A 16030-nucleotide genomic window follows, 5' to 3' on the forward strand; every position below is an offset into this window, starting at 1 on the left:
TCCAACACACAACAAATCCAACAAACAACTAATCCAACACATAGCAAATCCAACACACAGCAAATCCAACAAACAACTAATCCAACATACAACAAATACAACACACAGCAAATTCAACACACAGCAAATCCAGCAATTATAAATCCAACACACAACAAATCCAATAATAACAAATCCAACACACAGCAAATCCAACACACAACAAATCCAACAAACAACAAATCCAACACACAGCAAATCCAACAATAACAAATCCAACACACAGCAAATCCAACACACAGCAAATTCAACAAACAGCAAATTCAACAAACAACAAATCCAACACACAGCAAATCCAACACACAACAAATCCAACACACAGCAAATCCAACAAACAACAAATCCAGCAAACAACAAATCCAACACACAGCAAATTCAACACACAGCAAATTCAACAAACAGCAAATTCAACAAACAACGTATCAACAAACAACAAATCCAACACACAGCAAATCCAACACACAGCAAATTCAACAAACAGCAAATTCAACAAACAACGTATCAACAAACATCAATTCCAACACTTAGTAAATACAACACATAGCAAATCCAACAAACAGCAAATCCAACAAACAAGAAATCCAACAAATATCAAATCCAAGAAACAGCAAATCCAACACACAGCAAATCCAACACACAGCAAATCCAAAAAACAGCAAATTCAACACACAGCAAATCCAGCAATTACAAATCCAAGGCACAACAAATCCAACAATATCAAATCCAACACAAAGCAAACACAACACACAACAAATTCAACACACAGCAAACTCAACAAACAACAGCAAATCCAACAAACAACAAGTCCAACACACAGCAAATCCAATAATAGCAAATCCAACAAACAGCAAATCCAACACACAGCAAATCGAACAAACAGCAAATCCAACACACAACAAATCCAACACACAGCAAATCCAACACACAGCAAATCCACCACACAACAAATCCAACACACAGCAAATCCAACACACAACAAATCCAACACACAGCAAATCCAACACAAAGCAAATCCAACACACAACAAATCCAGCACACAACAAATCCAACACACAGAAAATCCAACACAGCAAACCAACACACAGCAAATCCAACACACAGCAAATCCAACAAACAGCAGCAAATCCAACACACAGCAAATTGAACACACAGCAAATCCATCACACAGCAAATCCAACACACAACAAATCCAACACGCAGCAAATCCAACACAAAGCAAATCCAACACACAGCAGCAAATCCAACACACAGCAAATTGAACACACAGCAAATCCATCACACAGCAAATCCAACACACAACAAATCCAACACGCAGCAAATACAACAAGCACCAATTCCAATAAACAGCAAATCCTTCAAACAGCTAATGCAACAAAGAGCAAATCTAACAAACAGCAAACCCAAAACCAACAAAACAAATCAAACACACAGCAAATCCATCACACAGCAAATCCAACACACAGCAAATCCAACACACAGCAAATCCAACAAAACAAATCCAACACACAGCAAATCCAACACATAGCAAATCCAACACATAGCAAATCCAACACACAGCAAATCCAACACATCATAGCAAATCCAACAAACAACAGCAAATCCAACAAACAACAAATCCAACACACAACAAATCCAACACACAGCAAATCCAACACATAGCAAATCCAACACACAGCAAATCCAACACATAGCAAATCCAACAAAACAAATCCAACACACAGCAAATCCAACACATAGCAAATCCAACACATAGCAAATCCAACACACAGCAAATCCAACACATAGCAAATCCAACAAACAACAACAAATCCAACACACAGCAAATTCAACACACAGCAAATTCAACAAACAGCAAATTCAACAAACAACGTATCAACAAACAACAAATCCAACACACAGCAAATCCAACACACAGCAAATTCAACAAACAGCAAATTCAACAAACAACGTATCAACAAACATCAATTCCAACACTTAGTAAATACAACACATAGCAAATCCAACAAACAGAAAATCCAACAAACAAGAAATCCAACAAATATCAAATCCAAGAAACAGCAAATCCAACACACAGCAAATCCAACACACAGCAAATCCAACACACAGCAAATCCAACACACAGCAAATCCAACACACAGCAAATCCAACAAACAGCAAATTCAACACACAGCAAATCCAGCAAACAGCAAATCCAACACACAGCAAATCCAACACACAGCAAATCCAACAAACAGCAAATTCAACACACAGCAAATCCAGCAATTACAAATCCAAGGCACAACAAATCCAATAATATCAAATCCAACACAAAGCAAACACAACACACAACAAATTCAACACACAGCAAACTCAACAAACAACAGCAAATCCAACAAACAACAAGTCCAACACACAGCAAATCCAATAATAGCAAATCCAACAAACAGCAAATCCAACACACAGCAAATCCAACAAACAGCAAATCCAACACACAGCAAATCCAACACACAGAAAATCCAACACACAGCAAATCCACCACACAACAAATCCAACACACAGCAAATCCAACACACAACAAATCCAACACACAGCAAATCCAACACAAAGCAAATCCAACACACAACAAGTCCAACACACAACAAATCCAACACACAACAAATCCAACACACAGAAAATCCAACACACAGCAAACCAACACACAGCAAATCCAACACACAGCAAATCCAACACACAGCAAATCCAACACACAGCAAATCCAACAAACAGCAGCAAATCCAACACACAGCAAATTGATCACACAGCAAATCCATCACACAGCAAATCCAACACACAACAAATCCAACACGCAGCAAATCCAACACACAGCAAATTGATCACACAGCAAATCCATCACACAACAAATCCAACACACAACAAATCCAACACACAACAAATCCAACACACAGCAAATCCAACAAACAGCAGCAAATCCAACTCACAGCAAATTGAACACACAGCAAATCGAACACACAGCAAATCCAACACACAACAAATCCAACACACAGCAAATCCAACACACAACAAATCCAACACACAACAAATCCAACACGCAGCAAATACAACAAGCACCAGTTCCAATAAACAGCAAATCCTTCAAACAGCTAATGCAACAAAGAGCAAATCTAACAAACAGCAAACCCAAAACCAACAAAACAAATCAAACACACAGCAAATCCATCACACATAGCAAATCCAACACACAGCAAATCCAACACACAGCAAATCCAACACATAGCAAATCCAACAAAACAAATCCAACACACAGCAAATCCAACAAATAGCAAATCCAACACATAGCAAATCCAACACACAGCAAATCCAACAAACAACAGCAAATCCAACAAACAACAAATCCAACACACAACAAATCCAACACACAGCAAATCCAACACATAGCAAATCCAACACACAGCAAATCCAACACATAGCAAATCCAACAAAACAAATCCAACACACAGCAAATCCAACTCATAGCAAATCCAACACACAGCAAATCCAACACATCATAGCAAATCCAACACACAGCAAATCCAACAAACAACAGCAAATCCAACAAACAACAAATCCAACACACAACAAATCCAACACACAGCAAATCCAACACACAGCAAATCCAACACATAGCAAATCCAACAAAACAAATCCAACACACAGCAAATCCAACACACAGCAAATCCAACACATAGCAAATCCAACACATAGCAAATCCAACAAACAACAGCAAATCCAACAAACAGCAAATCCAACAAACAACAAATCCAACACACAGCAAATCCAACACACAGCAAATCCAACACACAGCAAATCCAACACACAGCAAATCAAATAATAACAAATCCAACAAACAGCAAATCCAACACATAGCAAATCCAACACATAGCAAATCCAACACATAGCAAATCCAACAAACAACAGCAAATCCAACAAACAGCAAATCCAACAAACAACAAATCCAACACACAGCAAATCCAACACACAGCAAATCAAATAATAACAAATCCAACACACAGCAAATCCAACACACAGCAAATCCAACACAAAGCAAATCCAACACACAGCAAATCCAACACACAGCAAATCCAACAAAACAAATCCAACACACAGCAAATCCAACACACAGCAAATCCAACACACAGCAAATCCAACACACAGCAAATCCAACACACAGCAAATCCAACACATAGCAAATCCAACACGCAGCAAACTCAACAAACAGCAAATCCACCAAACAACAAATCCAACACACAACAAATCCAACACACAGCAAATCCAACACAAAGCAAATCCAACACACAGCAAATCCAACACATAGCAAATCCAACAAAACAAATCCAACACACAGAAAAGCCAACACACAGCAAATCCAACACATAGCAAATCCAACAAACAAATCCAACACACAGCAAATCCAACACACAGCAAATCCAACACACAGCAAATCCAACAAAACAAATCCAACACACAACAAATCCAACACACAGCAAATCCAACACACAGCAAATCCAACAAACAACAGCAAATCCAACAAACAGCAAATCCAACAAACAACAAATCCAACACACAGCAAATCCAACAAACAGCAAATCCAACACACAGCAAATCCAACACACAGCAAATCCAACACACAGCAAATCCAACAAACAGCAAATCCAACACACAGCAAATCCAACACACAGCAAATCCAACAAACAGCAAATCCAACAAACAGCAAATCCAACACACAGCAAATCCAACACACAGCAAATCCAACACACAGCAAATCCAACAAACAGCAAATCCAACACACAGCAAATCCAACACTAAGCAAATCCAACACACAGCAAATTCAACAATAACAAATCCAACACACAGCAAATCCAACACACAGCAAATCCAACAAACAGCAAATTCAACAATAACAAATCCAACACACAGCAAATCCAACAAACAGCAAATCCAACACACAGCAAATCCAACACACAGCAAATCCAACAAACAGCAAATCCAACAAACAGCAAATCCAACACACAGCAAATTCAACAATAACAAATCCAACACACAGCAAATCCAACAAACAGCAAATCCAACACACAGCAAATCCAACACATAGCAAATCCAACACACAGCAAATCCAACACACAGCAAATCCAACACACAGCAAATCCAACACAAAGCAAATCCAACACACAGCAAATCCAACACATAGCAAATCCAACAAAACAAATCCAACACACAGAAAAGCCAACACACAGCAAATCCAACACATAGCAAATCCAACAAACAAATCCAACACACAGCAAATCCAACACACAGCAAATCCAACACACAGCAAATCCAACAAAACAAATCCAACACACAACAAATCCAACACACAGCAAATCCAACACACAGCAAATCCAACAAACAACAGCAAATCCAACAAACAGCAAATCCAACAAACAACAAATCCAACACACAGCAAATCCAACAAACAGCAAATCCAACACACAGCAAATCCAACACACAGCAAATCCAACACACAGCAAATCCAACAAACAGCAAATCCAACACACAGCAAATCCAACACACAGCAAATCCAACAAACAGCAAATCCAACAAACAGCAAATCCAACACACAGCAAATCCAACACACAGCAAATCCAACACACAGCAAATCCAACAAACAGCAAATCCAACACACAGCAAATCCAACACTAAGCAAATCCAACACACAGCAAATTCAACAATAACAAATCCAACACACAGCAAATCCAACACACAGCAAATCCAACAAACAGCAAATTCAACAATAACAAATCCAACACACAGCAAATCCAACAAACAGCAAATCCAACACACAGCAAATCCAACACACAGCAAATCCAACAAACAGCAAATCCAACAAACAGCAAATCCAACACACAGCAAATTCAACAATAACAAATCCAACACACAGCAAATCCAACAAACAGCAAATCCAACACACAGCAAATCCAACACATAGCAAATCCAACACACAGCAAATCCAACACACAGCAAATCCAACACACAGCAAATTCAACAAACAGCAAATTCAACAAACAACGTATCAACAAACATCAATTCCAACACTTAGTAAATACAACACATAGCAAATCCAACAAACAGAAAATCCAACAAACAAGAAATCCAACAAATATCAAATCCAAGAAACAGCAAATCCAACACACAGCAAATCCAACACACAGCAAATCCAACACACAGCAAATCCAACACACAGCAAATCCAACACACAGCAAATCCAACAAACAGCAAATTCAACACACAGCAAATCCAGCAAACAGCAAATCCAACACACAGCAAATCCAACACACAGCAAATCCAACACACAGCAAATCCAACAAACAGCAAATTCAACACACAGCAAATCCAGCAATTACAAATCCAAGGCACAACAAATCCAATAATATCAAATCCAACACAAAGCAAACACAACACACAACAAATTCAACACACAGCAAACTCAACAAACAACAGCAAATCCAACAAACAACAAGTCCAACACACAGCAAATCCAATAATAGCAAATCCAACAAACAGCAAATCCAACACACAGCAAATCCAACAAACAGCAAATCCAACAAACAACAAATCCAACACACAACAAATCCAACACACAGCAAATCCACCACACAACAAATCCAACACACAGCAAATCCAACACACAACAAATCCAACACACAGCAAATCCAACACAAAGCAAATCCAACACACAACAAGTCCAACACACAACAAATCCAACACACAACAAATCCAACACACAGAAAATCCAACACACAGCAAACCAACACACAGCAAATCCAACACACAGCAAATCCAACACACAGCAAATCCAACACACAGCAAATCCAACAAACAGCAGCAAATCCAACACACAGCAAATTGATCACACAGCAAATCCATCACACAGCAAATCCAACACACAACAAATCCAACACGCAGCAAATCCAACACACAGCAAATTGATCACACAGCAAATCCATCACACAGCAAATCCAACACACAACAAATCCAACACACAGCAAATCCAACAAACAGCAGCAAATCCAACTCACAGCAAATTGAACACACAGCAAATCGAACACACAGCAAATCCAACACACAACAAATCCAACACACAGCAAATCCAACACACAACAAATCCAACACACAACAAATCCAACACGCAGCAAATACAACAAGCACCAGTTCCAATAAACAGCAAATCCTTCAAACAGCTAATGCAACAAAGAGCAAATCTAACAAACAGCAAACCCAAAACCAACAAAACAAATCAAACACACAGCAAATCCATCACACATAGCAAATCCAACACACAGCAAATCCAACACACAGCAAATCCAACACACAGCAAATCCAACACATAGCAAATCCAACAAAACAAATCCAACACACAGCAAATCCAACAAATAGCAAATCCAACACATAGCAAATCCAACACACAGCAAATCCAACAAACAACAGCAAATCCAACAAACAACAAATCCAACACACAACAAATCCAACACACAGCAAATCCAACACATAGCAAATCCAACACACAGCAAATCCAACACATAGCAAATCCAACAAAACAAATCCAACACACAGCAAATCCAACACATAGCAAATCCAACTCATAGCAAATCCAACACACAGCAAATCCAACACATCATAGCAAATCCAACACACAGCAAATCCAACAAACAACAGCAAATCCAACAAACAACAAATCCAACACACAACAAATCCAACACACAGCAAATCCAACACACAGCAAATCCAACACATAGCAAATCCAACAAAACAAATCCAACACACAGCAAATCCAACACACAGCAAATCCAACACATAGCAAATCCAACACATAGCAAATCCAACAAACAACAGCAAATCCAACAAACAGCAAATCCAACAAACAACAAATCCAACACACAGCAAATCCAACACACAGCAAATCCAACACACAGCAAATCCAACACACAGCAAATCAAATAATAACAAATCCAACAAACAGCAAATCCAACACATAGCAAATCCAACACATAGCAAATCCAACACATAGCAAATCCAACAAACAACAGCAAATCCAACAAACAGCAAATCCAACAAACAACAAATCCAACACACAGCAAATCCAACACACAGCAAATCAAATAATAACAAATCCAACACACAGCAAATCCAACACACAGCAAATCCAACACAAAGCAAATCCAACACACAGCAAATCCAACACACAGCAAATCCAACAAAACAAATCCAACACACAGCAAATCCAACACACAGCAAATCCAACACACAGCAAATCCAACACGCAGCAAACTCAACAAACAGCAAATCCACCAAACAACAAATCCAACACACAACAAATCCAACACACAGCAAATCCAACACAAAGCAAATCCAACACACAGCAAATCCAACACATAGCAAATCCAACAAAACAAATCCAACACACAGAAAAGCCAACACACAGCAAATCCAACACATAGCAAATCCAACAAACAAATCCAACACACAGCAAATCCAACACACAGCAAATCCAACACACAGCAAATCCAACAAAACAAATCCAACACACAACAAATCCAACACACAGCAAATCCAACACACAGCAAATCCAACAAACAACAGCAAATCCAACAAACAGCAAATCCAACAAACAACAAATCCAACACACAGCAAATCCAACAAACAGCAAATCCAACACACAGCAAATCCAACACACAGCAAATCCAACAAACAGCAAATCCAACACACAGCAAATCCAACACACAGCAAATCCAACAAACAGCAAATCCAACAAACAGCAAATCCAACACACAGCAAATCCAACACACAACAAATCCAACACACAGCAAATCCAACACACAGCAAATCCAACAAACAGCAAATCCAACACACAGCAAATCCAACACTAAGCAAATCCAACACACAGCAAATTCAACAATAACAAATCCAACACACAGCAAATCCAACACACAGCAAATCCAACAAACAGCAAATTCACCAATAACAAATCCAACACACAGCAAATCCAACAAACAGCAAATCCAACACACAGCAAATCCAACACACAGCAAATCCAACAAACAGCAAATCCAACAAACAGCAAATCCAACACACAGCAAATTCAACAATAACAAATCCAACACACAGCAAATCCAACAAACAGCAAATCCAACACACAGCAAATCCAACACACAGCAAATCCAACACACAGCAAATCCAACAAACAGCAAATCCAACAAACAACAAATCCAACACTAAGCAAATCCAACACACAGCAAATCCAACAAACAGCAAATTCAACAATAACAAATCCAACAAACAGCAAATCCAACAAACAGCAAATCCAACAAACAACAAATCCAACACACAGCAAATCCAACACACAGCAAATCCAACACACAGCAAATCCAACAAACAGCAAATCCAACAAACAGCAAATCCAACAAACAACAAATCCAACACACAGCAAATCCAACACACAGCAAATCCAACACACAACAAATCCAACACACAGCAAATCCAACACACAGCAAATCCAACACACAGCAAATCCAACACACAGCAAATCCAACAAACAGCAAATCCAACAAACAGCAAATCCAACACACAGCAAATCCAACACACAGCAAATCCAACAAACAGCAAATCCAACAAACAGCAAATCCAACACACAGCAAATCCAACACACAGCAAATCCAACACACAGCAAATCCAACAAACAGCAAATCCAACAAACAGCAAATCCAACACACAGCAAATCCAACACACAGCAAATCCAACACACAGCAAATCCAACACACAGCAAATCCAACAAAGAGCAAATCCAACACACAGCAAATCCAACACACAGCAAATCCAACAAACAGCAAATCCAACAAACAGCAAATCCAACAAACAGCAAATCCAACAAACAGCAAATCCAACAAAGAGCAAATCCAACACACAGCAAATCCAACACACAGCAAATCCAACAAACAGCAAATCCAACACACAGCAAATCCAACACACAGCAAATCCAACACACAGCAAATCCAACAAACAGCAAATCCAACACACAGCAAATCCAACACACAGCAAATCCAACTAAGAGCAAATCCAACACACAGCAAATCCAACACACAGCAAATCCAACAAACAGCAAATCCAACACACAGCAAATCCAACACACAGCAAATCCAACACACAGCAAATCCAACAAACAGCAAATCCAACACACAGCAAATCCAACACACAGCAAATCCAACAAAGAGCAAATCCAACACACAGCAAATCCAACACACAGCAAATCCAACAAACAGCAAATCCAACAAACAGCAAATCCAACAAACAGCAAATCCAACAAACAGCAAATCCAACAAAGAGCAAATCCAACACACAGCAAATCCAACACACAGCAAATCCAACAAACAGCAAATCCAACACACAGCAAATCCAACACACAGCAAATCCAACAAACAGCAAATCCAACAAACAGCAAATCCAACACACAGCAAATCCAACACACAGCAAATCCAACAAACAACAAATCCAACACACAGCAAATCCAACAAACAGCAAATCCAACACACAGCAAATCCAACAAACAGCAAATCCAACAAACAGCAAATCCAACACACAGCAAATCCAACACACAGCAAATCCAACACACAGCAAATCCAACAAACAGCAGCAAATCCAACACACAGCAAATTGATCACACAGCAAATCCATCACACAGCAAATCCAACACACAACAAATCCAACACACAGCAAATCCAACAAACAGCAAATCCAACAAACAGCAAATCCAACACACAGCAAATCCAACACACAGCAAATCCAACACACAGCAAATCCAACACGCAGCAAATCCAACAAACAACAAATCCAACACTAAGCAAATCCAACACACAGCAAATCCAACAAACAGCAAATCCAACACACAGCAAATCCAACAAACAGCAAATCCAACAAACAGCAAATCCAACACACAGCAAATCCAACAAACAACAAATCCAACACTAAGCAAATCCAACACACAGCAAATCCAACAAACAGCAAATCCAACAAACAGCAAATCCAACACACAGCAAATCCAACAAACAGCAAATCCAACAAACAGCAAATCCAACACACAGCAAATCCAACAAACAACAAATCCAACAAACAGCAAATCCAACAAAGAACAAATCCAACACACAGCAAATTCAACAATAACAAATCCAACACACAGCAAATCCAACACACAGCAAATCCAACAAACAGCAGCAAATCCAACACACAGCAAATTGATCACACAGCAAATCCATCACACAGCAAATCCAACACACAACAAATCCAACACGCAGCAAATCCAACACACAGCAAATTGATCACACAGCAAATCCATCACACAACAAATCCAACACACAGCAAATCCAACAAACAGCAGCAAATCCAACTCACAGCAAATTGAACACACAGCAAATCGAACACACAGCAAATCCAACACACAACAAATCCAACACACAGCAAATCCAACACACAACAAATCCAACACACAACAAATCCAACACGCAGCAAATACAACAAGCACCAGTTCCAATAAACAGCAAATCCTTCAAACAGCTAATGCAACAAAGAGCAAATCTAACAAACAGCAAACCCAAAACCAACAAAACAAATCAAACACACAGCAAATCCAACACATAGCAAATCCAACACACAGCAAATCCAACACACAGCAAATCCAACACACAGCAAATCCAACACACAGCAAATCCAACACACAACAAATCCAACACACAGCAAATCCAACACACAGCAAATCCAACACACAGCAAATCCAACACACAGCAAATCCAACACACAGCAAATCCAACACACAACAAATCCAACACATAGCAAATCCAACACACAGCAAATCCAACACACAGCAAATCCAACACACAGCAAATCCAACACATAGCAAATCCAACACACAGCAAATCCAACACACAGCAAATCCAACACACAGCAAATCCAACACATAGCAAATCCAACAAAACAAATCCAACACACAGCAAATCCAACAAATAGCAAATCCAACACATCATAGCAAATCCAACAAACAACAGCAAATCCAACAAACAACAAATCCAACACACAACAAATCCAACACACAGCAAATCCAACACATAGCAAATCCAACACACAGCAAATCCAACACATAGCAAATCCAACAAAACAAATCCAACACACAGCAAATCCAACACATAGCAAATCCAACTCATAGCAAATCCAACACACAGCAAATCCAACACATCATAGCAAATCCAACACACAGCAAATCCAACAAACAACAGCAAATCCAACAAACAACAAATCCAACACACAACAAATCCAACACACAGCAAATCCAACACACAGCAAATCCAACACATAGCAAATCCAACAAAACAAATCCAACACACAGCAAATCCAACACACAGCAAATCCAACACATAGCAAATCCAACACATAGCAAATCCAACAAACAACAGCAAATCCAACAAACAGCAAATCCAACAAACAACAAATCCAACACACAGCAAATCCAACACACAGCAAATCCAACACACAGCAAATCCAACACACAGCAAATCAAATAATAACAAATCCAACAAACAGCAAATCCAACACATAGCAAATCCAACACATAGCAAATCCAACACATAGCAAATCCAACAAACAACAGCAAATCCAACAAACAGCAAATCCAACAAACAACAAATCCAACACACAGCAAATCCAACACACAACAAATCCAACACACAGCAAATCAAATAATAACAAATCCAACACACAGCAAATCCAACACACAGCAAATCCAACACAAAGCAAATCCAACACACAGCAAATCCAACACACAGCAAATCCAACAAAACAAATCCAACACACAGCAAATCCAACACACAGCAAATCCAACACGCAGCAAACTCAACAAACAGCAAATCCACCAAACAACAAATCCAACACACAACAAATCCAACACACAGCAAATCCAACACACAGCAAATCAAATAATAACAAATCCAACACACAGCAAATCCAACACACAGCAAATCCAACACAAAGCAAATCCAACACACAGCAAATCCAACACACAGCAAATCCAACAAAACAAATCCAACACACAGCAAATCCAACACACAGCAAATCCAACACGCAGCAAACTCAACAAACAGCAAATCCACCAAACAACAAATCCAACACACAACAAATCCAACACACAGCAAATCCAACACAAAGCAAATCCAACACACAGCAAATCCAACACATAGCAAATCCAACAAAACAAATCCAACACACAGAAAAGCCAACACACAGCAAATCCAACACATAGCAAATCCAACAAAGCAAATCCAACACACAGCAAATCCAACACACAGCAAATCCAACACACAGCAAATCCAACAAAACAAATCCAACACACAACAAATCCAACACACAGCAAATCCAACACACAGCAAATCCAACAAACAACAGCAAATCCAACAAACAGCAAATCCAACAAACAACAAATCCAACACACAGCAAATCCAACACACAGCAAATCAAATAATAACAAATCCAACAAACAGCAAATCCAACACACAGCAAATCCAACACACAGCAAATCCAACAAAACAAATCCAACACACAGCAAATCCAACACACAGCAAATCCAACACACAGCAAATCCAACACAAAGCAAATCCAACACACAGCAAATCCAACACACAGCAAATCCAACAAAACAAATCCAACACACAGCAAATCCAACACACAGCAAATCCAACACACAGCAAATCCAACACACAGCAAATCCAACACAAAGCAAATCCAACACACAGCAAATCCAACACACAGCAAATCCAACACGCAGCAAACTCAACAAACAGCAAATCCACCAAACAACAAATCCAACACACAACAAATCCAACACACAGCAAATCCAACACAAAGCAAATCCAACACACAGCAAATCCAACACATAGCAAATCCAACAAAATAAATCCAACACACAGAAAAGCCAACACACAGCAAATCCAACACATAGCAAATCCAACAAAGCAAATCCAACACACAGCAAATCCAACACACAGCAAATCCAACACACAGCAAATCCAACAAAACAAATCCAACACACAGCAAATCCAACACACAGCAAATCCAACACATAGCAAATCCAACAAAACAAATCCAACACACAGCAAATCCAACACACAACAAATCCAACACACAGCAAATCCAACACACAACAAATCCAACACACAGCAAATCCAACACAAAGCAACTCCAACACACAGCAAATCCAACACATAGCAAATCCAACAAAACAAATCCAACACACAGCAAATCCAACACACAGCAAATCCAACACATAGCAAATCCAACAAAGCAAATCCAACACACAGCAAATCCAACACACAGCAAATCGAACACATAGCAAATCCAACAAAACAAATCCAACACACAGCAAATCCAACACATAGCAAATCCAACAAAACAAATCCAACACACAGCAAATCCAACACACAGCAAATCCAACACACAGCAAATCCAACACACAGCAAATCCAACACATAGCAAATCCAACAAAACAAATCCAACACCCAACAAATCCAACACATAGCAAATCCAACACATAGCAAATCCAACAAAACAAATCCAACACACAGCAAATCCAACACACAGCAAATCCAACAAAACAAATCCAACACACAGCAAATCCAACACACAGCAAATCCAACACATAGCAAATCCAACAAAAAAATCCAACACACAGCAAATCCAACACACAGCAAACCCAACACACAGCAAATCCAACACACAGCAAATCCAACAAAACTAATCCAACACACAGCAAATCCAATGAATACCAAATCCAACAAGCAACAAGTTCAACAAGAAATATAGCCAACAAAGAACAAACCCATACTCAACAAATCCAACAATCAGCAAATCCAACAAGAAACATATCAAACAAACAGTAAATGCAACAAACTCCAAATCCAACAAGCAACAAATCCAACAAGCAACAGATCCAATAAACAGCCAATCCAACAATGAGCAAATCCAACAAGCAACAGACCCAATGTTGCTCTGATTAGCCTTAGTTTTATTATCTCTGATTATGTCACCTTTGCTCACGAGTCGCCAGGTATCTTTCTGATACCGCCATGTGGTTCAAGCTCGAGTTATGATTAATAAGTCAGCACACCGCTTAGTAAGATTGAAATCAACGGTCATTTATTATGTACAGCAATAAATACTTACACAATAATCCTACTTTCTATATCACTACCTACCACTACTGGCCAATACTTAACTTTAGGAATGGCCCACCAGGTCAGGGAAACGAATGGCTTATCGAATTGTGTCTGGCCTCCGGGATTCAAAAGGCTGATATGGGTCGATGGCTAGGAGTCTCTATCGGGTAGCGATCGCTGGAGGCAAACTTACAGTTTCTGGTCGATGTTCTTGCAAAGGTTGCGAGCAGGAGAAGAAGGGAGAGAGAGCGATCTGAACTTGGCCCCTCAATTTATCGGGCCCAGGGGCTTCCAGCCTCGTGGGGCGGCCCTTGACCCTGAGTCCCAAGTGATTGGACTTGTTCCCAATCACTGGGTTCGATATGCTCCAATAATGGGGCGATTCCTCGATTGGGGGGGGGGTGGCCATTCACCTGTCTTTGTTTCGGCCACTGCTGGCGCCAAGAGGTCTGGCTCGGCATTCATTGCTAATATGTTACAATTGTTCCCGGGGATAGCCGATTAAACTGCAGATGTCTGTGTTGATCTGCTGCTAATGGTCGCAGATATCGATCAAGGCCAACATCCCCAGAATACGCTATTCTGTCTGCAGCTGTCCGTTTGTGGCCTGTTGGCTGCTTTTCCCATCATCCTTTTGGTTAGCCATTTTATATCGGGGTTTGGCCAAATTAATCGGGAATCAGCCATTTTAGGTGGCGACACCAATAAACAGCAAATTCAACAATCAGCAAATCCAACAAGAAAAATATCAA

This window comes from Scyliorhinus torazame, chromosome 6 (genome assembly GCF_047496885.1).
Source record: "Scyliorhinus torazame isolate Kashiwa2021f chromosome 6, sScyTor2.1, whole genome shotgun sequence".
Lineage (NCBI taxonomy): Eukaryota > Metazoa > Chordata > Chondrichthyes > Carcharhiniformes > Scyliorhinidae > Scyliorhinus > Scyliorhinus torazame.